The 21,389-nt window shown below is 41.4% G+C and overlaps 1 long non-coding RNA gene across 1 annotated transcript; it reads right to left on the bottom strand.

Moving 5' to 3' along the window:
• Positions 1–11: 11 nt before the first annotated feature.
• On the bottom strand, positions 12–17,644 carry LOC134352626 (uncharacterized). Its single transcript, XR_010019424.1, has 3 exons — positions 17,001–17,644; positions 7,401–7,572; positions 12–4,161 (listed from the first exon to the last, which is right to left on the bottom strand). It is a non-coding gene; the product is annotated as an uncharacterized LOC134352626 (long non-coding RNA).
• Positions 17,645–21,389: the final 3,745 nt, after the last annotated feature.

Below are 21,389 nucleotides of genomic sequence, written 5' to 3'. Positions count from 1 at the left end.
TCGGCCTGAAACGTCGACTGCGCCTCTTCCTATAGATGCTGCTTGGCCTGCTGCGTTCACCAGCAATTTTGATGTGTGTTGTTGATTGGCGTAGAAGACTTTAGATACAGGGAGAAATTGCAGAGGTTGGGCTTGTTTTCCCTGGAGCGAGCGAGGCTGATGAGCGACCTAATGAGTGGCATAAAGAGGGTAGATAGAATCTTCTTCGCATGGCTGGGGTATTAAGAACAAATGGGTGTAGGTGCTTGGGAGATTGCAATGAGATCAGTTTGACACAGGGAGTACTGGTTTTTGGAATATGTTGTTAGACGAGATGATGAAGTTAGATACAGTCAGTGAAGAAGCAGTTATATAGGCACTAAAGTAATACTCACAAAGACTTTTATTTATAGAGCACTTTTCAAACAGATGATGCAGCTCAAAGTGCTTTACAATGGGCTAAAAGTACAACCATGGAAAAAAAAATAAAAGACAAGAAGATACTAATTAAAAGCAAGGTCTTTAGCTGGTGTTTAATAGTGTTAGCTGAGTCTGTATCCCTCATAGTTTTAAGGATTGAATTCCACACTTCAGGAGTATGGTTCAAAAAAAAGCTGACCTTCCAATTATCTTTTGAGGGAGATTGTTTAAATTTAAATTTAAGAGACCAGCAGATGAAGATCTGAGAGCTTGAGCAGGATTATAAAACGAAAATGGTTCTGTGATGTAGTCTGGTCTCAGGCCATTAAGAGCTTTAAAAGTAAATATGAGACATTTAAAATCAATTCTAAAAGATACAGGAAGCTAATGCAGAGTAGCCAGGATGGGAGTGATATGCTCCCTCATCCTGGCTTTAGTTAAAAATTTAGCAGCCATGTTCAGAATGAATTGAAGCTTGTCAATGGATTGCTTCGGAAAGCAAATAAACAGTGTATTGCAGTAACCTAGTCTATTCAATTTAAAGGCATGAATTAGTTTTCAGCATCATTACGTGACAGAAACAGAGATACCTTTGCAATATTTCTTGTGTAGAAATGCTGCTCTTGTCACTTTCTTTATGTGGGATTTAAAATTCAAATCTGAATCAAGGATAACACCCAGGCCTGTTACTTCTGATTTTACAAGAAGAGCAAAGTTCCTAAGTTTATCTCTTTTGGCTTTGGGACCAACCAAAAGTATAGCAGTTTTATCTTCATTTACTTTTAAGAAATTATTGCATTTGTTTATTGCAGCCATACCTGATGTCAGAGAAGATAAGACCATAAGACAAAGGAGCAGAAGCCGGCCATTCGGCCCATCGAGTCTGCTCCGCCATTTTATTATGAGCTGATCCATTCTCCCATTTCGTCTCACTCCCCTGCCTTCTCACCATAACCTTTGATCCCCTGGCTACTCAGATACCTATCAATCTCTGCCTTAAATACACCCAATGACTTGGCCTCCACTGCCTCCCGTGGCAACAAATTCCATAGATTCACCACCCTCTGGCTAAAAAAATTTCTTTGCATTTCTGTTCTGAATGGGCGCCCTTCAATCCTTAAGTCATGCCCTCTCGTACTAGATTCCCCCATCATGGGAAACAACTTTGCCACATCCACTCTGTCCATGCCTTTCAACATTCAAAATGTTTCTATGAGGTCTCCCCTCATTCTTCTAAACTCCAAGGAATACAGTCCAAGAGCGGACAAACGTTTCTCATATAACCCTCTCATTCCCGGAATCATTCTAGTGAATCTTATCTGTACCCTCTCCAACGTCAGCACATCCTTTCTTAAATAAGGAGACCAAAACTGCCCACAGTACTCCAAGTGAGGTCTCACCAGCGCCTTATAGAGCCTCAACATCACATCCCTGCTCCTATACTCTATTCCTCTAGAAATGAATACCAACATTGCATTCACCTTCTTCACCACTGACTCAACCTGGAGGTTAACCTTAAGCGTATCCTGTATGAGGACACCCAAGTCCCGTTGCATCTCTGAACTTTGAATTCTTTCTCCATTTAAGTAATAGTCTGCCCGTTTATTTCTTCTGCCAAAGTGCATAACCATACACTTTCCAACATTGTATTTAATTTGCCACTTCTTTGCCTATTCTTCCAATCTATCCAAGTCTCTCTGCAGACTCTCTGTTTCCTCAGCGCTACTGGCCCCTCCCACCTATCTTCGTATCGTCAGCAAACTTAGCCACAAAGCCATCTGTTCCATAATCCAAATCGTTGATGTACAATGTAAAAAGAAACGGCCCCAATACAGACCCCTGTGGAACGCCACTGGTAACCGGCAGCCAACCAGAATAGGATCCCTTTATTCCCACTCTCTGTTTCCTGCCAATCAGCCAACACTCTATCCATGTATGTAACTTTCCTGTAATTCCATGGGCTCTTATCTTGTTTAGCAGCCTCATATGCGGCACCTTGTCAAAGGCCTTCTGAAAATCCAAATGTACAACATCCACTGCATCTCTCATCAAGCCTACTGGTAATTTCCTCAAAAAATTGTAATAGAGATGTCAGGCAGGATTTTCCTTTAAGGAATCCATGCAGAGCTCTGCCTCAGCATGGGCGTTATCAAGCTCAACTGGGATGTACAATTGTGCGTCATCTACATAACTGTGGAAATCAAGTTCATGCACTGAAACGATGTATCCTAAGGGGAGCACGTACAATGATAAGAGTAGGGGACTAAGAGATCTTCCCTGAGCAACAGCAACAGCATTGTATCTCTTGGTAAACTGCTCTCCAAGACAGACAAAAAACTTCTCTCTAAGATATATGAATGAAACTAATTAAGTAGGCATGGCATAGTAGGGCATTGTCCTAATGTGGGATGGGTGTAAATGAGCTGAAAGGTTGTCGCAGAAGTAATGTGCCAGAGGGACTGTTTCTATGACTCTAACTACTCAGACACTGTATTCTAGACCCGAACTGTTTGTTGTCTCCTCATTGATTCTTTCACCATTCACTTTCCTACACCATATGGTTCAGATATAAATACGCATTTTTGAATGGCAGCAACTCATTCTATTTGCTTCTCATCACTAGAAGAGAATTGGTAAGGTCAGGTTCATGGCACTGGGGCTAACAGTCCTGTTCAGTGGTGAGCACCATGAGCACCACTGACTGGATGCACTGAAACAGCTCAGGAGGTCTGCACACACAACCCTTTGCCACCATCCATCAGTAGGGAGCCAGCTCTCTTGATCCTGGCTCTCACACCTCATATTCCCGCCTTATTCTGCTGTTAATCCTGAGCCCAAACCATCTTCCCTCTGGAGTAAGTCACATTGCTTCAGCGGGCTGTTCTTCGTGGCTGAGGGACACCTTATTTTCTTCATGTGTTGCATACCTAGGAATATTGATTTTTCTCCATTATTACCTCTTTTTTTCAAGATGTTCCTCTTACCTGTCACAAAAATGATAAAGCTGCAGAGCCACGATGAAAGGCCAGTGTGTGTGGGACCACTGCAATGCCCTTTACAGGGTCACCAAAGACTTGATGGGCTAAGTTGTTGTGTGTTGTAACTGCAAAACATAGAACTAATTGAATGAAAAACACAGGAAGACCAGGAGCTCATGTACTCTTAGTTTCATTTTTACTTTAGCAAGGCACGCATATATGATGTATTGGCGTGATGATGTGTGCCATTCACATACTTTTACGTATAACCAGTAATAACTTATTTAAACAAAGAATGCTTAATCAAACAATATGTTTACAATATTACTCAAATATTACTGAAATAGTAAGTACACAACACTCCTCCCTGCTTAGCTATATACTCCAACTTAATATAGAATGCATCTCAAATTAGATCTGCTGATCTATCCCAGGAAAAGCTTCGAGCCACCACCTTAACTTTGACCATGTCTAGATGACCAGCATGTAACTTCTCCAACACTTCAGCGCTCAGCTTGGATGGTACAACAACCCTCAATCCCCACACAAGGCAACTCCCTCGGCAAGAGCAAGTTCATTCTGAAGCAGGTAAGAATGGGAAAACTGGGGTAATGAATTACTTAAACAAAGAACGCTTAATCAAACTATAATATTACTCAGATATAACGGAAATGTTAAATACCCAGCACACATTGGCCTTACTTATGTTTTAATTCTGTGCTCCTCTTCCAGTCCCCATTGTTCATATTGTTCATCATCATATCATATTTTTAATGCTGAGAATCTGAAATACAACATAGAACAGGACTGTCAGCCCATCAATGTCTGTTCCTACCATGATGCGAAATTAAACTAAACCTATGTGCTGCACATAATCCATATCCCTCTATTCCCTGCTTATTAGAACCCTACAACACAGAAACAAACCCTTCAGTCCATCTGGTCTGTGCTGACCTGATCTTGTGCCTAGTCTCATCTACCTGCACCTGGACTATAGCTCTCCATACCCCTCTCATCCATATACCTATCCAAAATTCTTTTAAATGTTACCATTAAATGCATAGCGACCAGTTCCGCTGGCAGCTCATTCCGCATTTGTACCACCCTATGAGTGAAGATCCCTCTCAGTTTCCCCTAGATATTTCATTTTTCACCCTAAACCTATGAACTCTAGTTCACATGTCTGTCCAAATGCCTCTTATTATTATTATTATCATATCTGCTTCCATCACTTCTCCTGGCAGCCCACCACTCTCCCTGTAAACAAACATGCTCCACGCATCTCCTTTACACTTTCCCTCTCTCACTAGAAAGCTAGTATTTGACATTTCCACCCTGGACTGAAAACAGAGTGGTTAAATTACTGGACTAATTTCCTGAGGGCTAGAACATAAATCTGGAGACATTAGATCAAATCCCACCAAGATAAATGGGGAATTTAAATTTAAGCGATTTATTGAAAAAAAAACATACAAACATACAAATGTATAAAGGAGGAGGAGTAGGCTACTTGCTCCTTCAAGCCTGTTCTGTCAGTTGACACAATAATGATTGAAACTTCAGTCCCAACTACCCAAAGTAACTATTCACCCCCTCCTTATCTCCAATCGCTATGCTTTAAAAATACTCAAAGACTCTGCTTCCATCACAGCCTTTCAGGGAAGAGCCTTCCAGAGAGCCACAAGCTTCCGAGAGAAACCATTTTGCCTCATTCCTGTCTGAATAGGTGACTGCTAATTGTAAATGGGATTTCTCATTGTTAGATTCTCCCACAAGAAGAAACATCCACATCCGCCCTGTCAACACTTCTCAGTATGGTAATTAGTAAATCAACAGATAATTGTTAAAACCTATCAATAACCATCAAGAAAGCAACTGCTACCTTTAAATGGTCTGACCTGTTTGTGATGTCAGATCCACAAGTCAATGACCAGCTCTATTGCTTTCTGGCATTAACTGAAATAATTGTTTTTGACATCATGTCATTGGGTTATCTCCTTCCTGTACTCCATCCTGTCACTGCTTGAGATTTGGCCCACTATAGTGGTATCATCTGTTGAGGCTCTATAAGGCACTCGTAAAACCACACTTGGAGTATTGTGTGCAGTTTTGGGCTCCTTATTTTAGAAAGGATATACTGACATTGGAGAGGGTTCAGAGAAGATTCATGAGAATGATTCCAGGAATGAAAGGGTTACTGTATGAGAAATGTCTGGCAGCTCTTGGGCTGTGTTCCCTGGAGTTCAGGAGAAGGAGGAGAAATCTCATAGAAACATTCTGAATGTTAAAAGGCACCTATATTTTATGGTCTTATAGAGTTCTAGATCGAGTTAGAGCAACATCTAGCCACACAGTCATAAGTGTATAGGGTGTGAGGGGCTGAGGGGGCCAATGGAGCACCAAAGTTGAGGATAATCTTGGCAGAGATGTTGCTGCTTATCCTTACTATTGCAGCATGTTGGTCAGGGAGTCAAGAATCCATCAAGGGATGTGCTGAGTCCTAAGTCTAGGAATTTCAAGATTAATTTGGTGTGAGTTGCGTATGGGCTGTAGTCAATAAATACGAGTTTGACCTAGGTGTCTTTGTTATTCAGATGCTCCAGAAGTGTGTGTAGGACCAGGGAGGTGGTGTCATTTTACATGTCCGCTTCCCTAAAATGTAACTGCCCAGGACTTGAACTTTCTTCTTCTCCTCCTGCTCCTTCTTAGTCAACACCCCGAATGAAGGGTGACTTGTTTCCTTTCTGGTTCTCTGAATTCTTTGGTGATTGAGGAGGCCAGGCCCTTTCACACAGAAGGTGTGGGGGCAGCTGGTGTCTGACGTTGGGTAGTTAGTCAAAGTCAATATATTATGAAAGTATATATGTGTCACCAACACCACCTTGAGATTCATTTTCTTGCTGGCATTTACAGCAAAATAGAGTAATACAATAGAATTTATGAAAAACCACACATAAACACTGACAAACAACAGGTGTGATTTGTGAGTGGTCCAGTCCTTCCACCACTTACCCACTGCTTCTGTCTTCCTGATGCCTGGCCTCAAAGTCCTCAGTGGCTCACTCTTGCTCACAATTGCTCCTTCTCCACTTTAGTCATGGATCAGGGGTTCCCAGCTAGCAGCAGGGATGCTGCAATTCTTCAAGGAGACTTCAAGCACATCCTTGACTATTTTCCTCTATCCACTACTACACTCTTTCCATGACAAAATTGGTACAGAACTTTGGAATACCAGTCTGAACCATCTGTATCAACGTACAGTGTTCTGTGTGCCCTGTAAAATGGCTTCCCTGCCAACAATTGTATTCTAATGTAACAGAAATAATGTATACTATTAAACAATTACATGCAGATTTTGTGTGAAGCAGGGAATGGGTAAAGCCTGCACAATGAAGCAGAGAAATTCTTGAGGAGTATTCAGTGTAGCTTTTGTTTTGTTGTTTGATATATTGGTGACTGAGCAAATAAATGGACCTCTGCATGTCAAAGTCTGATCTTTCAATTGCATGAATTGCTTCTGGAAATTCCACACATCTGTGCTATGAATGTTAAGCCAGGACTGTCTGGATGATTCTCTTTTTGGAACAGTTGGCTATGCCTTCACAGGGCAGAGAAAAACTGCTCTACCACACGAATGAGAATAAAGGATACAAATTACTGAAATCTTAGTATGCGGCTTATTTTTTCCTGCTGTGTGATTTGGATTAAGCCTTCCGAGCAGGAAGTTTATATTTATTCATGATTTTAGTAACAATGAGAAGGACATTTCAGACATATACTATGGAAAATTTAACCTGTACAAACTAATAAAAGTTGAAATATTTCAAGTTCATGGAGCACACCAATGTAGTGAGATAACTAGAAGAAACTTGTATATTAACAATTTGGTAAGTTCATTTATCATTGTCACATGTACTAAGGTACAGAGAAAAATGTTATTCTGCATGCCATCCATACAGATCATTTAATCACATCAGAACAAGAAAAAAGCAATAACAATGCTGAATAAAGCATTATGCTTACAGAGAAAGTGCAATGCGGGCAGGCAATAAGGTTCAAGGCCATAATGAGATAGATTGTGAGGTCAAATGTCCATCATATCATGCAAGAGGTCCATTCAATAATCTTATAACAATGGAGTACAAGCTGTCCTTGAAGTTGGTGGTATGTGTTTTCAGGCTTCTGTATTCTCTGCCTAAAGGGAGAAGAGAAAATGAACAGGGTGGGTGGGGTCTTTTAAGTAATTGCTGCTTTACTGAGGCAGGGAGAAATGTCAAGAGTCAAAGGAAGACAAAGAATTATTCATAAATCCAGCTATTTCAGTCAGCATATTCCGGTATATACTCAGTTCTGTTGAATTGGCTAAGCTTATTTCACATTATTGTTCAATGATCATTTATTTTCCTAGCTCACTTAACAAGAAACTGAAGAGAGCAAATGAATTGTCTGTCTGACATTGCACAGGTTCATCCCAGATCCTCTACCTCCTCTGGTTTCCCAGGCTTCAGTCTTAACCAAGTACGGTGACTGAGCATCCTCACACCTCCGCAGAAGAAAACTCCACTAGTTCTGATAAAGAAGTGGCTTCCTATCTTAATCTTAGGTGACACATGACCATCCTTCAACGATACAGCATTGGCAGTAGTGATATGCGATGACACGCAAAGCCTTGTAGTTTTTCATTTATTTCACAGTACATCCTTTATTAAAAAGAAAGTGGAATATGATTCCTAGGAACTGCTGTATGGAATATCTGCAAAAAATTCCAGAGGCTATTGCAGATGGGATTGGAGAATCAGAAATCAGATTTAACACCATTCTTGGACTGAAGGGTTATTAGGCATGGGAAATCTTAAAAGAGCAATAGAACAAAATCACTGTAGGTGGTGGTCTGGTAAAGTTGCACATGCAGAAATTCACAGACAGACCCATACATCCACAGATATTAATTTTGTTTAATAATCCCTTGTGTGGCACCTTATCAGAGGCCTTCTGAAAGTCCAAATACATTACATTAATTTGTTGGCTCGTAATAATTTTTTATATCAGAACTGGATGTATTATCACCGATTTAGATTACATGAGATTTCTAGTTTTGTGGCAGCAGTGCAGTTCAAAAACACAAAATTACCATAAATTGCAAGATTAAATAAATCTTGTAGTGTTCATGGGCCGTTCAGAAATCTGATGGCGGAGGTGAAGAAGTTGTTTCTAAATCATTGGGTGTGGGTCTTAAGAATCCTGTACAGTACCTCCTCCCTGATGGTAGCAATGAGAAGAGACCATGTCCTAGATGATGACAGCGCAAAAAAGTTCCAGTACTTTTGGTAAGATGGGGTCATTCAAAGACCAATATGGATAAGTCTTGGGGGCAGAGGGCACAGCTGAGGTATTAAACCAGTGCCTTACGTCAGTCTTCACTCAGGAATAAGATGCTGCGGGAGTCTTAGCAAATTATGGTGTAATGGGGAATCTGAAAAGACTAACATTTGAAAAAGAGGAGGTGCTAGAATGCAAACAGTATTGGTTTATAATTGTCATTTCTACTGAGACACAGCAAGAAACTTGCTTGCATTCTGTTCATACAAATTGAATCATTGAGCTAGAACAAGGTAGAACAATAACAATGCAGAAAAATGTGTAACAGCTAACAGAAAGTGCAGAGCAGGTAGACAGCAAGATGGATGGTCATAAAGAGGTAGATTGTGAGGGCAAGAGTCCAACTTATCATACAAGAAAACTATTTAATAATCTTATAACAGCAGAGTAGAAGCTGTCCTTCAGTCTGGTGGTACATGCTTTCAGGCTTTTGTATCTCCTGCTTGATGGAAGGGGGGAAAGAGATAATGCCTGGGGTGGGTAGGGTACTGTAATTGTGCCCATCCTCAGAGACCAGTCTGACTGTGATAACTAAGAGTGGAGTCTCTCTGCTGTCTGCCACAGGGAACATTATTACCATGGTCCTCCTCAACCATCTCCTCCCTGTGAGCAAAGATCTCCCCAAAGCACAGTCCAGATTCCATCAGTGTGCACTTAAATCCTAAACTGTATGCGGATTCCTGAATAATCTATGAACCCACGAACACTACCTTGCTTGTCCTTTTTGCAATATTTATTTATTTATTGTAACTTATAGTCATTTTTATGTCTTGCACTGTACAGCTACACTGAACAACACATTTCAGTGATAATAAATCTGATTCTGATTCTGATTATTTTTAGCCAGGGTGTACCAAGACCAACAAGAGAGGTGGGGGAAATTCTGGGTTTAGTTTCAGGGAATGAAGCTTAGTAGTGCAAACAGTGGCTCAGAAAAAGTACTTTGTGGTGGTGATTAGAATTCACAAATCCTTTTTCCTGAGGTTCTTTTTCCTGTGGGCATACTTAACAAATCTATAGAACAGTAACTGTAAACAGGATCAATGAACAACAAACTGTGCAAATGCAAATATTAATAAATAACAAGCATGAAATAACAAGATAAAGAGTCCTTAAAGTGAGACCATTGGTTGTGGAAACATCAGAAAAAGAATGAGTGCAGTTATTCCCTTTTGTTCAAGTAATCAGAGTTGTGGATCCTAAACAGTTGACATGCACAGGCAAATAAAATCTATTAAAACTGAAATGCGTAATTAAACTATGAAACTGCATAGTGAATTAAAGTATATAAACAATGAAAAGAAACATTAACCTTAACCATATACAAGTTTGCTGATGACACCACTGTTGTGGGCTGTATCAAAGGGGTCAGCATACAGGAGGGAGACTGAAAACTTGTCTGAGTGGTGTAATAACAGCAACCTCTCACTCAATGTCAATAAGACCAAGGAATTGACAGCAGACTTGTGGAGAGGAAACCCAGAGGTCCATGAGACAGAAACCATCACTATCTTGGAGGACCTGTCCTGGACCCATCATATAAATATTTTTACAAAGAAAACATGACAGTGCCTCTATTTCCTCAGGAGTCTGTGGAGATTCAGCATGTCATCAAAAACCTTCGCAAACTTCCACAGATGCGTGGTGGAAACTGTGCTGACTGACTGCATTATGGCCTGGTATGGGAACACCAATACTTTTGAGTGGAAAATCTTACAAAAGTTAGCGGATTCAGCCCAGTACATCATGGGTTAAACCCTCCCAACCATTGAGCACATCTACATAAAATGAAGCCACAGGTGGAAGGTACAGGTGACTCAGGACTCACACCACCAGTTTCAAGAGCAGTTACTACCCCTCAATCAGCAGGCTCTTGAACAAAGTAGGATAACTACACTCATTCGAGGACTCTTGTTACTTCACGCTCGTTATTTATTGCTATTTATTTATATTTCCATTTGCACAGTTTGCTGTCCATTGATCCTGTTTAGTTACTGTTCTATGGCTTTGTTAAGTATGCCTGCAGAAAAAGAATCTCAGGGCTGTATGTGGTGACATGTACTCCGATAAAAAAATTTACTTTGAATTTTGAACTTTTAAAATAAGGCAATATTGTTTCAGAAAAGCCTACTAATCTGCAAAACTTATCCTCATTATAAATACTGGGGTTTTGGAGTTTGCTCTAGAATAAATCTGGAAAGTCTGAGCAAGGTCAAATAACCTCATTGGACTCAATGGTGAGTGTAGGATGGAACATTGTGACAGATTTATGCACAGGTCAGTCTGGGCGTTTCTCCCATTTAAGTGGTTGCATGCCTGTGGTTCCCCTTCAGAGATAACAACTACAGCCAGGCAATTCGGCCAATCATTTCTCCTTCATTTACAATATATCTGGTTGAAATAATGTATGAAGTGCCAATAAAAAAATACCATGAAACACAGGAGCAGAATTTGGCCATTCAACCCTTCAAGTCTGCTCCACCATTTCATCATGGCTGATTTATTATCCGTCTCAACCCTGTTCTTCTGCCTTCTCCTTGTAACCTTTGATACCTTTACTAACCAAGAACTTATCAACCTCCATTTTAAATATACCTGGTAGCTTGGCCTCCACGGCTGTCTGTGGCAATGAATTCCACAGATTCACCACTTTCTAGCTAAAGAAATCCCTACCCATCTCTAACACGACAAAATCCGCAGGTGCTGGAAATCCAAAGCAACACACACAAAATGATGCAAAGTGTCCTCCTTCTTCATAACAAGGGGTTTTCCTTCAACACCACTCACACCTGCACCTCTTCCATTTTACACACGTCAGGCCTCACCCCATCCTCCCGCTGCCACACCAGGGTAGAGTTCCTCTTATCCACATTTACCACCCTTCTAACCTCCACATCCAGCACATAATTCTTAGTAACTTCTGCCATCTCCAACGGGGTCGTTCCACCAAGCACATCCTTCCCTCCCTGCTGCTTTCTGCAGGGATCGCTCCCTAAGCGACTCCCTTGTCCACTCATCCCTCCCCACTGATCTCCCTCCTGGTACTTAACGCTTGCAAGCAGAACAAGTGCCACACCTGCCCCTACACCTCTTCCCTCACTACCATTCAGGGCCCCAAACAGTCCTTCCAGGTAAGGTGACACTTCACTTGTGAGTCTGTTGTGGTCATCTACTGTATCCTGTGCTCCTGGTGTGGCCTCCTGTATGTTGGTGAGAGCTGACGTGGATTGGGAGTATGTTTCGATGAGCACCTAGGCTTTGTCCACTGGAAAATGCGGGATCTCCCGGAAGCCACCCTTTTCAATTCTACTTCCCATTCCCCTTCTGACATGTCAGTCCACGGCCTCCTCTACTGCTGTGATGAGGCCACACTCAGACTGGAGAAGCAACATCTTATATTCCGTCTGGGAAGACTCTGACCTGATGGCATGAACATCTCAAACAGCTGGTAATTGCCCTCCCCTCACCATTCCCGATTCCCTCCCTCACCTTATCTCCTTACCTGCCCATCACCTCTCCTTTCCATTCTTCCATGGCCTTCTGTCCTCTCCTATCAAATTCTCCCTCCTCCAGCCCTTTATCTCTTTCATCAATCAACCTCTCAGCTCTTTACTTCTCCCCCTCCCTCTCTCCCGGTTTCACCATCTTGTACTTCTTCCTCTCCTCCCCTCCCCCTACCTACTTACTCTAACTTTTCAACTCTTTTCCCGGTCCTGATGAAGGATCTTGGTCTGAAACATCAACTGATTACTCTTTTCCATAGATGCTGCTTGGCCAGCTGAGTTCCTCCAGCATTTAGACAATAGGTGCAGGAGTAGGCCATTCGGCCCTTCCAGCCAGCACCGCCATTCACTGTGATCATGGCTGATCATCCACAATCAGCACCCTGTTCCTGCCTTCTCCCCATATCCCTTGACTCCACTATCATTACGAGCTCTATCTAACTCTTTCTTGAAAGCATCCAGAGAATTGGCCACCACTGCCTTCTGAAGCAGAGCATTCCACAGATTCACAACTCTCTGGGTGAAAAAGTTTTTCCTCAACTCCGTTCTAAGTGGCCCACCCCTTATTCTCAAATTGTGACCTCTGGTTCTGGACTCCCCCAACATAGGGAACATGTTTCCTGCCTCTAGCGTATCCAATCTCTTAATAATCTTATATGTTTCAATCAGATCCCCTCTCATCCTTCTAAATTCCAGTGTATACAAGCCCAGTCGCTCCAATCTTTCAACATATGACAGTCCCGCCATCCCGGGAATTAACCTTGTGAACCTACACTGCACTCCCTCAATAGCAAGAATGTCCTTCCTCAAATTTGGAGACCAAAACTGTACACAATACTCCAGGTGTGGTCTCACCAGGGCCCTGTACAGCTGCAGAAGGACCTCTTTGCTCCTATACTTAACTCCCCTTGTTATGAAGGCCAACATGCCATTAGCTTTCTTCACTGCCTGCTGTAACTGCATGCTTACTTTCAGTGACTGATGAACAAGGACACCTAGATCTCGTTATACTTCCCCTTTTCTTAACTTCACACCATTCAAATAGTAATCTGCCTTCCTGTTCTTGCCAGCAAAATGGATAACCTCACATTTATCCACATTAAACTGCATCTGCCATGCATCTACCCACTCACCCAACCTGTCCAAGTCAACCTGCATTATCTCAACATCCTCCGCACATTTCACACTGCCACCCAGCTTTGTGTCATCTGCAAATTTGCTGATGTTATTTTTAATCCCTTCATCTAAATCATTAATGTATATTGTAAATAGCTGCGGTCTCAGCACCGAGCCTTGCGGTACCCCACTAGTCACTGCCTGCCATTCTGAAAGGGACCTGTTAATCCCTACTCTTTGTTTCCTGTCTGCCAACCAATTTTCTATCCATGTCAATACCTTACCCCCAATACCATGTGCTCTAATTTTGCCCACTAATCTCCTATGTGGGACCTTATCAAAGGCTTTCTGAAAGTCCAGGTACATTACATCCACTGGCTCTCCCTTGTCCATTTTCATAGTTACATCCTCAAAAAATTCCAGAAGATTAGTCAAGCATGATTTCCCCTTCATAAATCCATGCTGACTCGGACCGATCCTGTTACTGCTATCCAAATGTGCTGCTATTTCATCCTTTATAATTGACTCCAGCATCTTCCCCACCACTGATGTCAGGCTAACTGGTCTATAATTCCCTGTTTTCTCTCTCCCTCCTTTCTTAAAAGGTGGGATAACATTAGCTATCCTCCAGTCCTCAGGAACTGATCCTGAATCTATAGAACATTGGAAAATGATTACCAATGCATCCATGATTTCTAGAGCCACCTCCTTAAGTACCCTAGGGTGCAGACCATCAGGCCCTGGGGATTTATCAGCCTTCAGTCCCATCAGTCTATCCAACACCATTTTCTGAGTAATGTGAATCTCCTTCAGTTCCTCCGTTACCCTAGGCCCTCCAGCCACTATTACATCTGGGAGATTATTTGTGTCTTCCCTAGTGAAGACAGATCCAAAGTACCTGTTCAACTCGCCTGCCAGTTCCTTGTTCCCCATAATAAATTTACCCATTTCTGTCTTCAGGGGCCCAACTTTGGTCTTAACTAATTTTTTCCTCTTCACATACCTAAAGAAGCTTTTACTATCCTCCTTTATATTCTTGGCTAGCTTGCCTTCATATCTCATTTTTTCTCCCCGTATTGCCTTTTTAGTTATCCTCTGTTGCTCTTTAAAAGTTTCCCAATCCTCTGGCTTCCCGCTCAACTTTGCTGTTATACTTCTTCTCTTTTATTTTTCTACTGTCCTTGACTTCCCTTGTCAGCCCTTACTCCCCTTAGAATCTTTCTTCCTCTTTGGAATGAACTGATCCTGCACCTTCTGTGTTATTCCCAGAAATACCTGCCATTGTCGTTCCACTGACATCCCTGCTTGGAGTGTGTGTTGCTGCTCAGCTCTGTTCTAAAGGGGCATTTTTATATTGCAAGGCTGTTCTAAAGGGGCATCCTTCTATTCCGAGGCTGTGCCCTCTGCTCCTAGACTCTTCCACTACAGGAAACATCCTCCCCATATCCATTCTATCTCGGCCTTTCAATATTTGTTAGGTTTCAATGAAATCACCTCATTCTTCTAAACTCCAGTAAGTACAGAGCCACAAACATTCCGCACATTTTAATTCCTGAGATCATTCTCCAGACGCTCTCCAGCACATTCTTTCTTAGATCATGGGCCCAAAATTGCTCAACAATATTCCAAGTGTGGTCTGACCAATGCCTTATAATGCTTCTGCATTACATCCTTGTTTTCATATTCCAGCCCTCTCAAAATGATTGTTAACATTGCCTTTGTCTTCCTCACCATCGATTCAACCTGTAAGTTAACCTTCAGGGAATTCTGCATGAGGACTCCCAAGTCCCTTTGCAACTCTCATTTCTGAATTTCCTCCCTATTTAGAAAATAGTCTATGCTTGTATTCCTTCTACCAAAGTGCATGCCCATGCACTTCCTTACAATATATTCCATCGGCCACTTCTCTGGCCATTCATCTAATCAGTCTAAATCCTTCTGCAGACTCCCTGCTTCCTCAACACTACCTGCTCCACCACCTACAGTATCTTTGCATAGTCTGCAACTTGGCCACAAAGCCATCAATTCTATAATCCAAATCACTGACTTCGCCTGCCAAAGGGTAAAATATTGACAAAATTTAAGGAGATTAAAATAAAGGGTAAAAGAAAGTAAACAAATTTTAAATTTTAAAACCCAAATCTTAAAAGATAAAACTAATGAGATACTTAATCTATACTTAAATCACACATCCAGTTCTTAGGCCAACTTTTGACTATCTCCTTCAACTTTGATTAAAAAGCTGCTCTAAGTGTGTTAGGTTTTCCAATATAACACAAATACAAGTTTAGTTCTTTTGTTACTGCTCCAAAGCCCTGTAGAAAATTTTACTAGCATCACAACTCACTTCAATAGGTATAATAGAAACAATCTTCATTGAGAATGTTACATGTTACATAAGGCAATTTGGGGCATTTTAAAATTGTTGGTAGGATTGGGAGTAATTGAAAGTGGGAAGAATATTAATCAAGTTTATCATCAAATTAACACTGTTAAAGATAATCTGTCCATACTCATTGTTGGCCTTGGGAATGCAAGAACTGTCAATTGATTGCTGCACTACCTCAAGGACTAAACGTCAAATACATTTTTTTAAACTTGAATGGCACTTCGGAATTTGCTGAGAAATATTTTTCTCTTTTTAAGCCTTAATGGAGTCCTTTACAAAAACTTTGTGAAAGGTATTGATTGAGTAGTTGTTATAGGAGTTTCAGAGTTCTGGGAATTTCATTGAAGAGTTTTATTTGTTTATTAACCTGCACACTTAGATGGACAACAACCTTAGAGCCAGGTATATTGTTATAATTTACACTAACTTTTCAAGTTAATTTTAAACAGGGCAAAAAGCATTCTCTGCACATAAATATGAAGCAATTCCAGGTAGCAGTGAGCCACCTCCAGCCTGTTCTCAAACTCAGCCATGAGTTTATACAATACTTCAACCACAAAGGCTACTTCACTGTGGGCTTATCATCATCAGTTACAGGGCCCAAAGAAGTCTTGCTCACAGATCAACTTTGATGCTCAGCTGAGACCTGCAGCCAATGTCCACTCTGGTTTAACCAACTGTCAAATGTGTTAAATTCTGTCCCGGCAACATCTTTGTGTATGTCCTCTGCACTCTTTGCAGCTTAATGGCTCAGCAAAGCTAGAGTCAGACAGCATAGAAACAGGATGTTCGATCCATCTAACCCATGTTGACATCAAGATGCCCCATTTGTCAGCATTTGGCCCATAACCTTCTAAACCTTTCATATCCATGTACCTATCCAACTGTATTTTAAAGGTTGTTATTATACCTAATTCAACCGCTTCCTCTAGTGCTTGATTCCCTGGAAAAAGACTGAGTGTACTCTCCCTATCTGTGCCCCTCATGATTTTATACACCTTGGATCACCTCTCAATCTGCTATGCTCCAAGGAAAGACATCCCAGCCTGTTTGACCTTTTCTTAGTCCCTTGAGTCCTGGCATCAAATAATCTAAATGTTTGTGAATAGCTCTGACATTCAAATGTTCTATAGCTACTAAAAATTAATCATACTATTAAAATTTTAAAATTATTTTAAAATTTAATGTCAAAACTCCATTCATTTAATTCAATTAAATCAAATAAACGCAACTTACCTTAAACTTAACTCTCTCCTTCTCTACATTTTGTCTCCATCAGAATGGTTGCAGCCGTTGAAACTGTGCCACATCTAACCTGGCCCACGTTCCGTGAAGGTTGATGTCCATCACCTAAATCCATGAGAAAATTTAGTACTTTTCTGTTTTCACATCCTCACATTAGAGTTGAGCTTCTCGGCAGTTACAGAGGAGGTAAACGTAGTCCAAGCTTGGTTCTACTGAAGTAACTAAGGCATCTTTCATCATGTTAAAAAAAAAAGTGAGAAAGATTCCCTGTGCTGATACTCATGTACTACTTGTGAATGTAATTTCCAAAACAAAATTGCGTGAGGTAACAGATCGCCACGCCTGCTCCAATCCTCGGATGCAACTTTGACAAAATATTTACAGAAATCTTGTGCAAGGGAAATAAAACAGAAAGGAAGACCCTACTTTGTTATGAGAACAAAAAGAGAAAATTCAGGCTACACACACACAAAATGCTTAATGCCAGGCAGCATCTACGGAATATGGAAAAGAGTACAGTCGACATTTCAACTGTACTCTTTTCAATAGGTTCTGCCTGGCCTGCTGAGTTCCTTCAGCATTTCAGCATCTGCAGATTTTCTCTTGTCAGAGAAAATGTGGGAGCAGTTTTCTGATTTCTGGCATGTATTGTTCTGGGAGTTTTATTTGCTTTGTAGTTGGTCAGTATCTATTAATGATTTCAATGAATTATGCTGTTCAGTGAATTCAATAGTAACTCATAAGACATTTATAATGACCGTGGCAAAACCTGTGATACCTTCTCAGTTCAAAATATTTTGGCTTAAAATCCCTTGTTGAAAGGGAATTCTCCATTTTAAAAGTGACTGCAGAGGTCGTTGGTGCATTAGTTATGTTCTTCCAACGTCTCTCCAGCAGCAGATTGGAAAAACATGAATATTATATCTCTATTAAGAAAGGAGGGAAGCAGAATGCAGGAAATTGTAGGCCATTTAGTCTAATTGCTATTTGATAAATCCATTTAGAAAAACAATGGAATCAAGAAGACTTACCATGGTTTATGAAAGAGATCATGCTTGACATCCTCACATGCTTTAAGGTTATAATAAGCTGTGTGAATGAAGGGGAACCAATAGATGTAAGATATTTCAACTTATTGGAATCATTTCATAAGATGCCCTATGCAAATGTTAAGAGCTCATGGTATTGGAGTATCAAATTTTCATGGAAAGAGGGCTGGGTAACTATAGTCAGGATAGATGGCTTCATTTTCAGGCTGGCAAATGTTAACTAGTGGTGTACCACAGGGATCTATATTAATGGTTTAGCCAAGCGGACCCAGTGGATTGTAACAAAATTGTTGACGGTACAAAGATAAGTGAGAAAACATGAGCAACACACACAAAATGCTGGAGGAACTCAGCAAGTCAGGCAGCATCTATAGAGGAAATAAACAGTCAACATCATGGGCCAAGACCCTTTATCAGGATTGGAAAGAAAGGTGATAGAAATCAAATAAGGTGAGGAAAAGGGGAGGTTTACGAGCTATTAGGTGATATATGAGACCAGTTAAGGGGGTAGATGGGTGTGTTGGGGATGGGGGACAAAGTGAGAAGGTAGTCATAGTCATAGTCATACTTTATTGATCCCAAGGGAAATTGGTTTTCGTTACAGTTGCACCATGATTAATTAAATAGTAATAAAACCATAAATAATTAAATAGTAATATGTAAATTATGCCAGGAAATAAGTCCAGGACCAGCTTATTGGCTCAGGGTGTCTGACCCTCCAAGGGAGGAGTTGTAAAGTTTGATGGCTACAGGCAGGAATGGCTTTCTATGACACTCTGTGCTGCATCTCGGTGGAATGAGTCTCTGGCTGAATGTACTCCTGTGCCCACCCAGTACATTATGTAGTGGATGGGAGACATTGTCCAAGATGGCATGCAACTTGGACAGCATCCTCTTTTCAGACACCACCGTGAGAGAGTCCAGTTCCATTCCCACAACATCACTGGCCTTACGAATGAGTTTGTTGATTCTGTTGGTGTCTGCTACCCTCAGCCTGCTGCCCCAGCACACAACAGCAAACATGATAGCAATGGCCACCACAGACTCGTAGAACATCCTCAGCATCGTCCGACAGATGTTAAAGGACCTCAGTCTCCTCAGGAAATAGAGACGGCTCTGACCCTTCTTGTAGACAGCCTCAATGTTCTTTGACCAGTCCAGTTTATTGTCAATTCATATCCCCAGGAATCTGTAATCCTTCTCCATGTCCACATCTACAGATGCGCTGGACTGTCTGCACCACTCTCTGCAGATTGCTGCGATTGAGGGAGGTACAGTTCCCCTACCAGGTAGAAGAGGTAAAGGACTGAAGACAGTGGAGCATGGAAGAAAAATAAGGAGGGAAGGAACCAGAGGGAAGTGATGAACAGGTGAGGAGAGAGCGAGAGGGCAACCAGAATGCGTAGTGGATAACGGGGGCGGGGGGGGAGAAGAAACTACTGGAAGTTGGAAGAATCAATATTCATGCCATCAGGTTCAAGAAGTCATCACCCTGACACAGTGGTGTCAAGGAAACAATTTCTCCCTCAATGTCGCAAAAACAAAGGAGCTGGTTGTGGACTACAGGAGGAATGGAGACAGGCTAACCACTATTTACATCAATGGATCTGGGGTTGAGAGGGTGAATAGCTTTAAGTTCCTTGGCATACACATCACCGAGGATCTCACGTGGTCTGTACATACTGGCCGTGTGGTGAAAAAGACACAACAGCGCTTCTTTCACCTCAGATGGTTGAAGAAGTTTGGTATGGCCCCCCAAATTCTAAGAACTTTCTATAGGGGCACAGTTGAGAGCATCCTGACTGGCTGCATCACTGCCTGGTAGGGGAACTGTACCTCCCTCAATCGCAGCACTCTACAGAGAGTGGTGTGGACAGTCCGGCGCATCTGTAGTTGTGAACTTCCCAGGGACATTTACAAAGACAGGTATGTAAAAAGGGCCCGAAGGATCATTGGAGACCTGAGTCACCCCAACTATTACTGTTCCAGCTACTACCATTCTGGACAGCTTCTTCCACCATGCCATCAGACTGCTTAATTCATGCTGATGCGGCTGTATTTCTATGTTATATTGACTATCCTGTTGTACATAATATTTATTATAAATTACTATAATTGCACATTGCCCATCTAGACGGAGACGTAATGTAAAGATTTTTACTCCTCTTGTACATGAAACATGTAAGTAATAAAGTCAATTCAATTCAATTCTCCTCCACAGATGCTGCCTGACTTGTTGAGTTCCTCTAGCATTCTGATTTCAAACAGCTGCAGAATTTCTGGTGGTGAAGTGGGAAAGCATGTTGCTAGGACATTCATTAGGAGTCTGAGGAGATCTGGTATGCAACCAAAATCTTGCAATTTTCTATAGATGGAACATGAGAGCATCCTGACTGGTTGCATCGTAGCCTGGTATGGAGGCTCCAATGCACAGGATTGCAGGAGACTACAGAGGGTTGAAGACGCAGCCAGTTCCCTCATAGGCACAACCCATCCAAACATCAAGGAAAGCTTCAAGAGGCGGTGCACCTCAGGAATGCACATCCATCACTAAGGACCCTCACCATGCAGCATACGCCCTCTTCTCATTTTTCCAATCAGAGGTGAGGTACAGCAGCCTAAAGACCCACTCAACACTGCCAAAGGCACCTTTGAGATTGCATTCCCAGGACAGAATGGGAAGTACACCTCAGCTACATTGGGATCAGAACCCTGTTTATAATTAAAACCAGTACAATTTAACTTGGTTCATCAGTTTCCAGATATGAATTACTAAATTCTGACCATTACTAAATGGTTAGATAAATGATTTTCAGCTACACTTTTTTCTATATTTCTCTCTAATCAGTCTCTGGTCTTGGAATTCTTATTACAAGAGAACTTAAAAATTAAGTTCCCGGAAGTAATTCTAGTGAAATGTAAGCACATGATTGAGCACTGATTAAGACCTTCAAAGTCAGTATTAACAGTGTATAGTTGAACAACCGAAAATAACTGTAGCAAGCAGAAGAAAAAGGGGGATACATTGAGTAAAATTAGATGAGAAGCAAAATAATAAAAATTTTGGTTCCATCTGTATCTCGTATACTCCAAAGGCAGTGACCAGCAAATGTCCAAATTATATGCTAACCTGGAACATGAAGCTTAGTTTGATTCCCATGCATGTTTGCAGACATCTGGGTTTATGGAAACTGGGCTTGTGAAAATTGATATATTTCTTGGCACTGATGTGAATCACAGCCACAGAATTGCAAGCTTGTAAGGCATACACTGCTATTTGGAAAACACTTAAAACATAAATATTAATCACTAAACACCCCAAATGCTATAG

Source organism: Mobula hypostoma, chromosome 1, assembly GCF_963921235.1.
Source record: "Mobula hypostoma chromosome 1, sMobHyp1.1, whole genome shotgun sequence".
In the NCBI taxonomy this organism is placed as follows: Eukaryota; Metazoa; Chordata; class Chondrichthyes; order Myliobatiformes; family Myliobatidae; genus Mobula; species Mobula hypostoma.
This window is presented reverse-complemented; position numbering and strand designations above follow the sequence as displayed.